This window comes from Phyllobates terribilis, unplaced genomic scaffold, assembly GCF_046119375.1.
Source record: "Phyllobates terribilis strain yellow unplaced genomic scaffold, ASM4611937v1 Scaffold_4729__1_contigs__length_57749, whole genome shotgun sequence".
NCBI lineage: Eukaryota > Metazoa > Chordata > Amphibia > Anura > Dendrobatidae > Phyllobates > Phyllobates terribilis.
This window is the reverse complement of record NW_027367478.1, coordinates 35,479-48,130: the sequence shown is the minus strand read 5'-3', so window position 1 is coordinate 48,130 and position 12,652 is coordinate 35,479. Positions and strand designations below refer to the sequence as shown.

The window sequence follows — 12,652 nt, the reverse complement described above, 5'->3', positions numbered from 1 at the left end:
CATCCTTTGATGATTTAGTATCGAAGGCATGTCATGTTGAGCGTCAGCTTGCTAGGCGCAAAGCTAGGTCTAGTCGTCCTCAACTCAATGAGATTAAAAGAGATGAAGGAAAAAAGCCTCAAAAGAAAGGCGAGACTACGAAGACTTTTATTAAGCCTATTAGTAAGTCCTCTAACAAAGGCCATTATAAAGCCAATGATAGGGGAAGAGCTAAAGAGCCATCAAGGAAGCCTACTCTTGAAGAGAGGAGGCAAAAGAAATATCCCTTTGACGATGAAGATGTTCAAGGGATTTTTGAGGAATTGATTAATGCCAAACTTCTAACACTTCCTGAAGCAAAGAGGCCTAAAGAAGTTAGCAAAACGAATGATCCAAAATATTGTCCGTATCACCGATTGATTAGTCATCCGATCACAAATTGTTATGTCCTGAAGGATATAATAGAAATGATGATAAGTAAAGGTGAAATTGAGATTGAAGGAGTGTCTTCTAAAACTCCCACAACTTCATCAAACACGATTTCAGCTTTGGACGATCAAGAGTTTAAAACATGTGTAGAAGTTGTTAGAAATGAAGGTGTGTCTACTATTTCATTACCACCAATGGCAATTCCTGTGCAATTTAAGGTAGGTGATGAAGCTCGTGCTGTATGGGCATACCCTGACATGCCAAGAGTTGGAACTTTACAACCAACTCTATATGAAGTGATGATGTGCTCAACGTCGAGGAGTTATTCCCTAATGACGGTGAAGAGAGAAAGTGTGATGATAACCTTGGATGGACCACTTGTGTGAGCAAGAAAAAGTCTCTTTTAACCGATACTCAAATCTCCGGCTCTCCAGGATATAGGATGATCGGTAGGAAGCCTGAGAAGAATAAGAGTAAAAAGAAGAGAAAGTCTACCAAGAAAAACAAGAAGCTAGTGGAAGATTCTGAAGATGAATATGTTCCACCCAACCGCCTTCCATTTACCTTAAGGGACTTTGTGCCTAAAGATTTGTTAGATGATAGTACTTTGAATGGTGAACAGTTTTGGAGTGAAGAGGTCGTCCAATGTTACATGGCTTCAGATGCCGACATATGCAAAGATGACAAATCGGAAGTTGATATTGTTGCTCTTCGCCCAGGACATCAACTTTCACCTTTAAAAGAGAAATCTAAAGGAAAGGAGTTGGTCCTTGAGGAAACTTCACAAGTGATAAGTTCTGAAGAAGAAGTTCGGAAGTCACAAAAGCAAAATAAAGGAGTCCAAGCAAAGATTAAAAAGGACTCCAATCCCCAAATGCCTATGACTAGTTGCAAAGCCCCTCCTAAGGAGCAAGTGCAATATGATATCATTAATCACTTGAAACGCATTCCATCACGCTTAAGTGTTTATGATGCTTTACAAATGTCAAAAGAATTAAGGAGAGCACTCATTCAAGCTCTTACAAACCCTGCTGAATATAAAGATCGGGTTGACCCCGTTGAAGTTGACCAGGTGTCAACAACTCCACCCGTTCATTGTGCTTCTTGTATGGCATGCATAACATTCTACGACGAAGATATGCAAACAGGAGAAGAGCATCACAATAGGCCTTTGTATATAACAGGAACAATTGGAGATGTAAAGGTGAATCGGATGTTACTTGATTGTGGATCAACAGTGAATCTCCTTCCTTTGAAGACCTTGAGAGCAATTGGGTTGAACCCAAGCCATTTGTCTCCTACACTGCTCACGATTCAAGGGTTTAATCAGGTTGGTCAAAAAGTCATGGTAACTATCGCTTTGAAGGTGGTTTTGGATGACCTATACAAAGATGCTTTATTCCATGTGATTGACGCCAACACCTCGTACAATGCATTACTTGGACTTCCTTGGTTACATGCAAGCAAGTCTATTGTTTCCACTTTACATCAATGCTTGAAGTATACTGACGAACATGGAAATGAAAGAAAGATCCGAGGAGATCCTAACACTTTTTACGGGGAGAATGTGAACTATGTTGATGCTAAGTTCTACAAATCTGTTAGCTTTGATCCTAGAACGTCTATGAAAAGGATTAATGCTAAAGATAGACATTTGAAAGGTGAAATGAGCCAAAAGACTTGTCAATCACCAAAGATATCCCTTGATGAGGGAAGATAACAAGGGGCATGACCAAAAGTCTTGTTCAAAAACACTCCAAAAGACATGAGAAAGGTCGACCAAAAGCCTTTAATCTCTATGGAGGGGGTTATGAACTCTCTCATGAGAAGTTATACTTTCCTCTTTAAAAGATCAACAAATCAAATCCAAAGATGAGATTGGTCATCCGTAGATTCTTCGGGGAACAAGAGTGGTGATAAAAGAGTGGTCTTAAAAGGCGAAAGCTCCAACTACTCAATCGAGGGTTCTTCCTCAAAACTTTACAATAAAAGAAGAATCGATATGAAGAACAATAAACTTTTCTCCAAGAGAAAAAGTCTTCATGAATCTCTTGATGAGAACATGTATAATAATTTACATGTTTCTCAAGAAGGAGGGCTCTTGATGGCAAATGTTATAGAGCCTAAAGTATTGACACAAGAAGAACAAAACATGTTCTTAGAGGGAAACATGATGGACTCTCGAGTGTCAGTATTTGAAAGGCTTGATAATACCCCCATACAAGGGGCGTCTTGGGTTTCCGTGTTCCAAAGGCTTGAAAGTGACGACCTTAGAGGAAAAAAGGTCCGAGATAGGAGGAATAAGAAGTGGAAGCTCAAGAAAAAGAAAAATACCTAGTTTGTCATGAAGAAATTGGGGAGTCTTACCATTGATAATGTTGAAGCTGTGATTATGGTTGTTGTATCTAATGAGGTAAACATTCAAGGAAAAGAGTTTCCTCAAGAACCTACCGAAGGTTCACCATATTTCATTAATACAGTTCAACCCGTGCCGCCAGAAATGGAAGACGGGGGTTAACCCACCGTTGATGAACTTCAATAAATCAACTTAGGGACCAATGAGGACCCTAAACCCATCTTTATCGATGCTTCACTCACAAGTGACGAGAAGGTGGTATATGAACAACTCCTTAGAGATTATAAAGATGTATTTGCCTGGGGTTATCAAGATATGCAAGGCTTGGACCCAAAGATTGCCCTTCACAAGTTGGTTGTCTCTAAGGAGAAAAATCCAGTGAAACAAGAACAACGTCGATTCCGTCCCGGTCTTGTTGTTCGAATCAAGTCTGAGGTGAACAAACTGATCGAGGCAGGTTACATTCATGAGGTCCAATATCTAGTGTGGTTGGCTAACATTGTTTCGGTCAAGAAAAAGAACGGTCAAATCCGTATTTGTGTGGATTTTAGGGACTTAAATGAAGCATGCCCTGAAGATGAATTCCCACTACCCATTACGAAACTCTTGGTTGATGCTACTACCGGTTTCCAAGATTTGTCCTTTATGGATGGTTTTTCAGGGTATATCAAATCAAGATGCACCCTGAAGATGAGGAGTTGACGGCGTTTCGAACTCCCCAAGACACATACTGCTATACGGTGATGCCTTTCGGCCTAAAAATGCTGGGGCAACTTACCAAAGGGCTATGACAGTCATATTCCACGATCTACTTCATAATACAATTGAGTGTTATGTGGACGACTTGGTAGTCAAAACTAAAGAAAGAGAGAATCACCCAGGTGATCTTCGGATAATCTTTGAAAGGTTACACAAGCACCAACTCAAGATGAACCCTCTCAAGTTGCGTTTGGCACAACATCGGGAAAATTTCTTGGTTTTATTGTTCGAGGCCAAGGTATCGAAATTGACCCCGATAAAATCAAGGCGATTGTCAAAATGCCCCCCTCAAGGAACCTTTGCGAGCTTCGAGGATTACAAGGAAAACTTGCTTACATCCGACGGTTCATTTCAAATTTGACGGGGAGATGTTAACCATTTCTACGGTTGATGAAAAAGGACTCGCCATTTATATGGGACCAACAATGCCAAAATGCTCTTGATAGTATTAAGCAATATTTGACGAGTCCTCCAATTTTAATGGCACCAGTGCAACGAAGGCCTTTGATCTTGTATATAGCAGCCCTTGAACGCTCCTTGGGAGCTATGTTGGCTCAGAACAATGACGAAGGGAGAGAAAATGATTTGTACTATATAAGCCGAACATTGGTGGGAGAAGAACATAATTATTCCTCCATGGAGAAAATCTGCTTGAGCTTGGTATTTGCCGTTCAAAAGCTACGACACTACCTATTATCCCATCAAATAACTTTGGTCTCTAAAGCTGATCCTTTGAGATATATCTTGTCCAAGGCTATCTTGTCAGGAAGATTAGCCAACTAAGCCATGCTTTTAGCACCCCTTGACATCAAATTTTTGTCACAAAAAGCGGTGAAAGGGCAAGTTATTGCCGATTTTCTAGCTGCTCATCCTACCCCGGATAACAAGGAGTTGTCAGATGACCTTCCAGACGAAGAAGTGTTTGTGCTGGAGGAAAGGCAACTATACTTCGATGGTGCAGCAAAAAGAGATAGTCCCGGAGTTGGTATTGTTTTTATCACGCCCTCCGGTGGATTGGTGCCCTATTCGTTCTCTCTTTTGGAGATTTGCACAAATAATGTTGTAGAGTATGAGGCACTTATCATCGGTCTTGAAATACCTCTTGAAATGCATGTTGATCCTCTAAAAGTGTTTGGTGATTCCCAATTAGTCATCAGACAAATATATGGAGAATATGAGGTCAAGACCTCAAGCTTGATCCCTTTATGTCAAAGGGTAAAACAACTCATGCGCGAGTTTGATGACATAGAAATTGTGCATGTGGCCAGGTCTGAAAATGATAAAGCGGATGCTTTGGCTAAATTAGCAGCATCATTACGCTACCTGATGAAAGACAAATTCAAGTGACAGTTGGAGAGCGCCATGTATTGGCATCGTCTCTAGATCGTCTCGAGGTAGTTGAGGAAGTTAATTTCGTGTCAGTCTATGAAATTGATGAAGAATTAGATTGGAGACAACAACCACTCATGGATTATCTTTGTTAGTTGAGCTTTAATCATCTTGTTAAAGCTTAATCTATTTCTCTTTGTTTTGATGATAACAAACTAATATGTTTAATCTCTTAGTGTTTTTAAGCCTTCCAGGTCATTGACATATTCATACGGATGCGCTTAAGTCACTTAGAGATGCGCTTGACTGGTCACAGTCGCGCTTAACACCAAGCGGAGAAAGTAAGTTTCGCAAACGGTGTTTAATAAATCCATTCAAGACCAAGAAGTAAGAGTGATCGAGCTTCGAGGGCGTAGAGACGCGCTTGAATGAAGTTGAAGAAAGTTGTCCACGAGGTTCCACTGAAGCTTAGGGTGTGCCAGAGCGCAGGAGAACAAATCTAGACGCTTCGAAGGCTGGTAAAGCGGGAGAGTGCAAGTTGCGTGCACAGGAAGGTGCGAGAAGAACTTTACACTCTTTGTGACGCTACTCTAGGGATCGCCAGCGTGGCAAGAGTTTGTTAGAGCTTAAAGCACACGGATTGCTTATGTGGCGTGGATCAACACATGGAGAGCAAAACCAAATCACTCCAAGCCGTTGATTAATTCTGGTGAAGTGATCAAGGCACACAGATTGATGAGGTGGCATCTTATTTAGTCTTTGTTTGTTACACGGTTGAGCTATAGGGTTAGCTTAAGACTTGTGTATAAATAGAGTACTATTTCATTCATTCCAAGGGTTGCAAACGTTGAGAATATAGGAAGCTAGAGAGAGCTTAAGAGATATTTCGTTTGTAATCAGAGAGTGTTGAGAGTGCCTTTGTTCTTCAAGAGCTGAACTGAGAGTATTGTAGAGAGAGTGCTTACGAGTGAGCTTCTTGTGTTGAAGCGAAAGATTGTAATCACTTCTTATCAATACAAGTGTAGTGGTGAGTTTTATCCCGAGTCAGCTAGTGACTTAGGGTTCTCACCTTTTGAAATTCTTGTGTGTGCAAATATAGGTGCGCTTTAACATCTTAAAGCGCGCTTTATTGTCTGTCTAACCTATTCCGCACTTAAGGACTTTAGTAAATTCATTACTAACAGTTCAACAAAGGTTAAGCGCAAGCCAAGCTTTCAAAGCGCAATTGAATCCTTGTTAAGCGCAACTAAGGCTTAATGAACCTTAGTGACAGAGAACAATAGCTGATCAAAACACGTGTTTTCTACTTTGGTAACGTGTTATTTCCAACAATTGGTATCAGAGCATCAGGTTAGCTATTTGCACTAATCCTTTTACAGGTTCAAAAGGATTCTCAAGTCTAGAACAATGGCCAGCTTCAACCTCGGTATTTCTCTCGCCAAGCCCCATGTCCTTGTTGAAGGCGAACTTGAATGGTGGCTCACTATGACGAAGAACTACATCCAGCAAACGGACTATCAATGCTGGAAGATCATTGAAAAAGGTGATGAGAAGATCTCCGAGACGGATGACTCAAAATGGGAAGCAAAAGAGTACCAACTCATGGAGAAGAATGCTAAAGCGCGACAGCTCATTCTAAATGCCCTTTCACGAAAAGATATAGACAAGGTAATGTCCCTTCCCACTGCTCAAGATATGTGGAAAGCTATTATAAACATGCACTCTGGCAGTGATGATATGAAGGACAACCGTATCTTTGAGCTTAATCGCGAGTTTTGCTCCATTCGAATGGGGGAAAATGAGCTCGTCTCTGATTATCATTCTCGATGTCAAATCCTATATGACAAGATGCTTTCTGCTGGAATGGAGAAGAAAGCTTGGGAGTATTCTATGGCGTTCATTCATGGAGTGAACTCAAAGTATACAACCCTCAAGCAAATTCTTCTTCAGTCCAAGGAAACCCGAGAATTGCCTATCTCTGTTCTTGCAGGTAAATTTAAAGTGCAGGAAATCAAGAACAACGAGGAAAAGCACTCAAACCAAGAAACAAGAGGGATAGCGCTCAAGCTTTCACGTGTACTCAAAAAGCTTGAAAATGATGAAGAAGGAGAAGACGACGATGATAAGGACGTCGCTATGATGACTAAGGTTGTGAAGAAATTCTTCAAGAAACAGGGTGGTTTCAATCAGCACGATCCTACCTACAAGCAGCGCGACCTCAAGGAGTTCACCTGTTTCAACTGCAACAATAAGGGACACCTTGCTAAAGCATGTCCTCATCTAAAGGTGAATCCAAGCGCAAGCTCCACCGAAAACAACCCCCTCCTAAACAAGCTTTTGTTTCACTCTGGGGTGAATCTGATGGAGATTCGGATGATGGAGCGCAAGCTGATGTCTGCTTGATGGCTGGTAATAGATCAGACTCAGACTCTAGCTCTGACGTTGAGGTAACGGATCTTAACTATGAAATCTTACCCAAGCGCAACCTTATCAATCTTTTAAAAGAATTAATGGTTGATCATAAGTCACTAGCTGATGAAGCTAGGGGACTTCTGGATGAACTTAATAGTTCTAAGGAAGAAGTAGTTGAGCTTTCCAAGCGCTTACATGATAACCCCACTCTCTTGACAAAATCCTGTGAGCGTTGTCATGAAAGCGAGTTGGAAAGAATCTCTGACTCAACCAAGGATGTAAAGCTCGATCAGATAATATCAAAGCTTGACATTCTTACTAAGCTAGTAGAAGCAAAGTCTGTCCTTCAAACAGGCTTTGTGAAAGCTAGACCTGAATTGGGTCATGACCCCCAGGAATCTTCCTCTAAATCCAGCTCTCCCCTATCAAGTGATTTCTCTTCTAAAATCAAATCACTTGAACAAGACCTAACTGCCTACAAGAGTGAAAACTCTCATTTGAAGGGCAGAATAAAGGTACTTGAGGATCAACCTTTAGAAACCAAACAGTGGTTTCATGGGACAAAAGCGCTTACCCCAACTAAGCCCTATAAGCCAATGGCTAAATCCAAGGGCAAGCGTCAACGTTATCAACGTTCACATGTTGACAACGGTTGCACTTCAAAGCACAGAGGTGCGCTTCGTAAAGCGCGACCTCATATTGTGCTTGATCTTAATGATCCTAGCTATTATGAGCCTGTTCATAAAACAAGCGAGTCAATAGCTATGGACAATGTTCCCACGAAGCTTGCGCTTCGTAGGGAACATAGAAATTGATCTTTTTCTTTGCAGAATGAAATGAAGAGTAGAAGATTCATGTTTAGCGATTGTTTGTAACGAGCGATCCACTACGGCTACTCTCATTTCAACATAAGGAAGAAGCACAAGACTTCTTCAGGGCAAAAGGCAAGAAAAGATCACGAGACATATCTAGTACATCATTCAAGGACTTAATATCTCGATGTACACTTTCCACGTGATTATTTGAAGCGCAAGGGCATCAAGCTTATTCACGTATCTTCAGAAGGGCAATTGGCAGATATCTTCACTAAGGCGCTTAATCGTCAGGTATTCTTAAAGCTCAGGGTTCAGCTTGGCCTTATTCGACTCCATTAGCTTCGAGGCAATGGCACTGTAAGTATTCCTCTATTTGACTAGAACTAGCGAGCTTAGTATCAAGGTATGAACTATGGTCGCTTGCGCTTGATAGCTTTGAGTCTTCATGCTTTTGATTGATTATTGAAATGAATTAGTATTGAACTTGACTGACTTGTTTGGCTCGATTTGATATAATCCTAATCCATGCATGCTCTTATTTGCCAAAACATGACAATGGTGATCGTCTTCTACCCATATTACATGCCTAAGAAATGATCCATTGCATAGGTGTCCCTAACCTGACTAGATGTAACGCTTCTCTCGTCCTTTATTGAGCTCTACATTAGAGAAGTATTCATTTGGTGACATAAAGCCTCAATTACCATACTACATGTATATGCACATACGTCCACATCAGCTTGAGTGATTGAATGCTCTAATGTCCCCTTTATGAAATGTGCATCTTCCTATTAATGAATTTCTTTACATTGTAGTTTGAAAATTGAACTGGACATCACACTCTCACGTCTACTCATCTCAATCAGTGTTATGCTTCTTCGGTTTTAGCATTCAGTGGAGATTCGGCATGCGCTTCAGTGTTCAGCACATATAAGTGTTACAGTGCATCGCGCTTTGCATCGCATCAGGGTGGAATTCCTTCCTAGTTGGGTTTGCTTAACGATAAAGAAATACCTTTTAAGCAATTAAAGCGTGCCGCTCGAGTGATGTAACGACTATAGGTGCGCTGACTGTTGATCTGCTACGTCCTTCCAAGCACTTACTTCACCACTTCATCATCACCAACATCACGCAACGAGATTATGATCGTGATAAGGTGACCATTGCTGACTGTTGTATCATGGTTGCCGTCATCTCTAACCATTAGCTTCAATGGAAGCGCATAAGGAGAGGGTCGAAAAACGTCTTGGTGAAATAGTGGAGATTATGTCTTCAATGCTGAAGCCAGTCCAGGAGAGGTTTAATGAAGAACGAGGTGGTAATCCTTGAGATGTGGTGATGGTTGCGCTTTTAAAGCGCATTTGCTAATTCTCTCTTTTCACTCTGCTCTGTTTATGTGATTTGTGAATTAGCTCGTTAGGTTTCCAGCTCCTTTTGTGGCAGTTTGTACTCAAATGATACTTAAGTATGCTTTTGATTTTTATATCTCTGAGAGCCTTACTAACCTGACTTTTCCTTACTTAAGTTGCTCACTTTTCTCTCTTAAGATTTGTTTGACGTCTTAGCTAGCAAGCGCACTCTACTATCTTTCTTACTGTATGACTTTGCTTTGAATTTTCGATGATGTCAAAAGGTGGAAAAACACAGGTAAATTCCTCTTTGATTAAGGGGGAAGTATGAGATCGTGCTTGAATTCAGGGGGAATTGAAAACTGGTATGGTTAAGTACCTTGGTAAGTTACTTTGATCCAATTCCGAATCTGAATACTTGATTAAATTGATATTATTGCCTTCATTTTGGTCACTTAAGAAAGTATTCATGAGCTTACCTGTTTACAGTTTGTCATCATCAAAAAGGGGGAAATTGTTAGTTGAGCTTTAATCATCTTGTTAAAGCTTAATCTATTTCTCTTTGTTTTGATGATAACAAACTAATATGTTTAATCTCTTAGTGTTTTTAAGCCTTCCAGGTCATTGACATATTCATACGGATGCGCTTAAGTCACTTAGAGATGCGCTTGACTGGTCACAGTCGCGCTTAACACCAAGCGGAGAAAGTAAGTTTCGCAAACGGTGTTTAATAAATCCATTCAAGACCAAGAAGTAAGAGTGATCGAGCTTCGAGGGCGTAGAGACGCGCTTGAATGAAGTTGAAGAAAGTTGTCCACGAGGTTCCACTGAAGCTTAGGGTGTGCCAGAGCGCAGGAGAACAAATCTAGACGCTTCGAAGGCTGGTAAAGCGGGAGAGTGCAAGTTGCGTGCACAGGAAGGTGCGAGAAGAACTTTACACTCTTTGTGACGCTACTCCAGGGATCGCCAGCGTGGCAAGAGTTTGTTAGAGCTTAAAGCACACGGATTGCTTATGTGGCGTGGATCAACACATGGAGAACAAAACCAAATCACTCCAAGCCGTTGATTAATTCTGGTGAAGTGATCAAGGCACACGGATTGATGAGGTGGCATCTTATTTAGTCTTTGTTTGTTACACGGTTGAGCTATAGGGTTAGCTTAAGACTTGTGTATAAATAGAGTACTATTTCATTCATTCCAAGGGTTGCAAACGTTGAGAATATAGGAAGCTAGAGAGAGCTTAAGAGATATTTCGTTTGTAATCAGAGAGTGTTGAGAGTGCCTTTGTTCTTCAAGAGCTGAACTGAGAGTATTGTAGAGAGAGTGCTTACGAGTGAGCTTCTTGTGTTGAGCGAAAGATTGTAATCACTTCTTATCAATACAAGTGTAGTGGTGAGTTTTATCCCGAGTCAGCTAGTGACTTAGGGTTCTCACCTTTTGAAATTCTTGTGTGTGCAAATATAGGTGCGCTTTAACATCTTAAAGCGCGCTTTATTGTCTGTCTAACCTATTCCGCACTTAAGGACTTTAGTAAATTCATTACTAACAGTTCAACAAAGGTTAAGCGCAAGCCAAGCTTTCAAAGCGCAATTGAATCCTTGTTAAGCGCAACTAAGGCTTAATGAACCTTAGTGACAGAGAACAATAGCTGATCAAAACACGTGTTTTCTACTTTGGTAACGTGTTATTTCCAACAATCTTCAATATGGAATTCTTCCTGAAGATGCAAAGAAGAAAGTGGATGTGAAACGACGAGCACCTAGGTTTTTATCGAGAGGGGATACTCTCTACCGAAGAGCCTTTGATGGAATATTGTTGCGATGTTTGTCAAAAGAAGAAAGCAAGAATATTCTTGCATTAACTCATGATGGGATGTGTGGAGCACATCAAGGTGGTCCAAAGCTAGTTGATCAATTCAAAAGATTTGGATATTATTGGCCTACCATGGTAAAAGATGCAATGAGTTTTGCTAAGACATGTCAATCTTGTCAAATTCACGGTGATTTTATTCATCAACCGCACCAGCTTCTCCACCCATCCGTCTTATCATGGACATTTAATGCATGGGGACTTGATGTTGTGGGTCCCATAAACCCATCATTTTCCCTAGGCCATTAATATATATTGGTTGCGACAGATTATTTTTCCAAGTGGGAAGAAGCTATACCGTTGAAGACAGTAGGAGCAAAGGAAGTTGTCAACTTTGTAAGGATCCATTTGATCTACCGATATGGAGTCCCTTCGAAGATAATTTCATATAACACTCTATACTTCAGAAATCAACTAATGATGAAGCAAGCTGAAAAATTTGGATTCAAACACAGCTTTTCATCAAGCTACAACCCGACTTCAAATGGCTAAGCTGAAGCTTTTAACAAAGTGTTATGCAAAATCCTCAAGAAGATGGTTTCAAAGTCTAAAAGAGATTAGCATGAATGTTTGCCTGAAGCATTGTGGGTGTATAGGACAACCGTTCGAACGTCCACATGATGTACGCCTTATAATCTAGTTTTTGGATCTGAAGCAGTGTTGCCTCTCGAGGTACAATTACCTTCTCTTAGAGTTGCAGTGCAATTAACAAAGGCAGATGAAAGTGTTAAGATTAGTTTAGCTGAGCTGGAAGCATTGGATGAGCATAGGCTAGAGACGCAACAAAGACTAGAAATCTATCAGGCCCAGGTCGCTGGGGCATTTAATAAGCGAGTTAAGTTCCGTTCCTTTTCGGTTGGCAATTTGGTACTTACTATAAGGAGGCCAATTATCATGAATCGAAAATCACAAGGGAAATTTGAGCCAAAATGGGAAGGTCCATATGTTGTCACCAAAGTCTTCCCGCATGGTGCTTATGAGCTCTCAAACATTGAAGGTGGAGTTATATACCCTTGTGTGAATGGAAAATTTGTGAAGAAATTTTTCACTAAAGTCCACAATATGCAAATGATAGTTCGATTGATTTTGGGCAACCCTTCCTAGAAGGTGGGTCCGAAGTTTATCCTCTGATGTATATGGACAAAATGAAAAGAACATGTAATTGATCAGTTCACAAAATGAACCATGAATGGCTTGATCCCTCAAAAAAAGGTACGTAGACAATCTAGCAGTTGATGAATGAAGCTAGGTGCAGCCCCATAAAAAAACACTTTGTCCCCTTTAGTTTTGTACACTCTCAACGCACAAAACATTTGAAACACAAAATGTGTGAAATAAATTGAGATGTTTATTAA

At 40.6% G+C, this 12,652-nt stretch overlaps 1 pseudogene; it reads left to right on the top strand.

Annotated features, from left to right (window-relative positions):
* The first annotated feature begins 850 nt into the window (after window positions 1-850).
* LOC141249529 (uncharacterized) lies at window positions 851-4,870 on the top strand (annotated as a pseudogene).
* Window positions 4,871-12,652: the final 7,782 nt, after the last annotated feature.